This window comes from Nothobranchius furzeri, chromosome 13 (assembly GCF_043380555.1).
Source record: "Nothobranchius furzeri strain GRZ-AD chromosome 13, NfurGRZ-RIMD1, whole genome shotgun sequence".
NCBI classification, from domain to species: Eukaryota; Metazoa; Chordata; class Actinopteri; order Cyprinodontiformes; family Nothobranchiidae; genus Nothobranchius; species Nothobranchius furzeri.
Genome location: NC_091753.1, coordinates 57899922 through 57901627, shown reverse-complemented (window position 1 = coordinate 57901627; position 1706 = coordinate 57899922). Strand labels below are relative to the sequence as shown.

Here is a 1706-nt window from a genome sequence, read left to right as displayed (position 1 = left end):
TGCTGGGAATGCTTCCTTCGGGGGGTGGGGGTGGGATGTCATATGTGTGTAACAGACAGCCAAGCGTGGAGATGCCAAGTGACATTTAGCAGGCAACATGGCAACAAGGGTGCTTCTTCATCTGTAGCACCCTGAAGATCCTCAGAGGAGGATAATGGATGGCTGTGAGAGCGAGAGGAGGAGCGTAACGACCAATAAATCACAGAGCTGTGAGGGAAAAAAGGAAAGTATAAACTGAGCGGCTGAAGCAGAGATGTAAAGGACTGAAGGAAGGCCGGGGAGAGGAACATCTTTACTGGGTTGAATGACTTCAGCTTGACTGGAAGATAATCGACACACACAGAAGGAAGAACTCATAAAACGGAAGCCAAAGACCCGACCTTCTAGTGAAAGTAGCACCGTAAAGACGTGATGAGCCCATTAGAAACAGATTTGAACTTTGTTAGGTTCACTGAAAACTGCATTTTCTTGATTTTAACTCGAGTCTCAGGGCCTCAAACTTGAGTCGCTGGATTTTAAACATGTTCAAAGAATTTGCACAAGACGTTTCCTCTTAAAGGAATATCAGCGTCTTCAGAACCCTCCTCAGCTCAGCCAGGAACGCAAGATGTGCCGTTTTATTTGAGCAAACTCAAATAAAACGGCAACTGTTGGGTGATTTTATCGATCCAAGATTACCTTAGGGAAAGTTCAAAGCACAGGGGGTTATAGTAATCAATCGATCAACACCAATACCAATCATAAACAATCGATTTAGACTTTGCAAAGTGGAGAGGAAAAGATAGACACCAAACAACGGGTCTTAGTTCACTCTCATCAGACTGACGTCCTCCGAAAGCTTTTTTTAAGCACACACACTTTGACATTCCTTAGGGGCTCGACACACGGGAGGCGACAAACGACCACGATCAGCGAAATTTGTCGCTGTCGCTTTTATTACCTGACACACGGGAGGCGACCCAGCGGCAAAGCCGTCTACGCGTTCTGTTCCATGGCGAAATCGAAACTTCCGTTGTTTTGCTTGGCTGTGTCAGGTTGGAGGGGATTAAGGTTATTTAAGCGGTTCAGAGTTAATAAAGCGGTAGATATGATGTTTCACAAGGTGCTGCTAGAGTTATGTGAAATCTTACTTCTGATTTTACTATAAAACATAATAATAATCAAATTCTCCTCCATGTTTGCTCGGAGGTGTACGGAGCATCCTGTCCGCTCATTGGTCAGTGAATGAAACCTCGGTTGATTGGTCCTCGTCCGAGCGACAGCGATGAAAAGTTGAAAATGTTTCAACTTTCTGGGATCGTGTCACTGGGTCGCCTGTGCACGACACGTGCACGAGCGCAAAATTTCACACGCTTGATTTTTGCGTTTCGCTTGGTAGGAGGGAGACCCGCGATTATCTCTTTGTCACGCACGTCTCATTGAAAATGAATGGAGGAGAGGCGATGTGGCCTCCCGTGTGTCGAGCTCATTAGACTCTCAGGCGGGAAAGCAGTAAACGGAGACTAAACTTTCTCCAGGTGCACCCTAAATCAACACAGCCGTTGCTAGACTTTCTCAAGGGAGTTCTACTGAGAAAGTGTCATGAGCCGGGGTGAGTACTCCTGTTCTCTTAACCATCTGTGAGTCTCTTGCCAGGAGAGGGAGTGGCCCAGCTGTTCCTGATCAGCAATCAGCGGGGTGCTTTCCTATTTAAGGTGGATGGTGGA

At 46.6% G+C, this 1706-nt stretch overlaps 1 long non-coding RNA gene across 1 annotated transcript in view; it reads left to right on the top strand.

Moving 5' to 3' along the window:
- Window positions 1-1427: 1427 nt before the first annotated feature.
- LOC107379967 (uncharacterized) overlaps window positions 1428-1706 on the top strand; it is a 779-nt gene continuing 500 nt past the window's right edge. Inside the window, exon 1 of the long non-coding RNA XR_001572262.3 lies at window positions 1428-1706. This exon is cut by the window's right edge and continues 34 nt beyond it. This is a non-coding gene — a long non-coding RNA (uncharacterized lncRNA).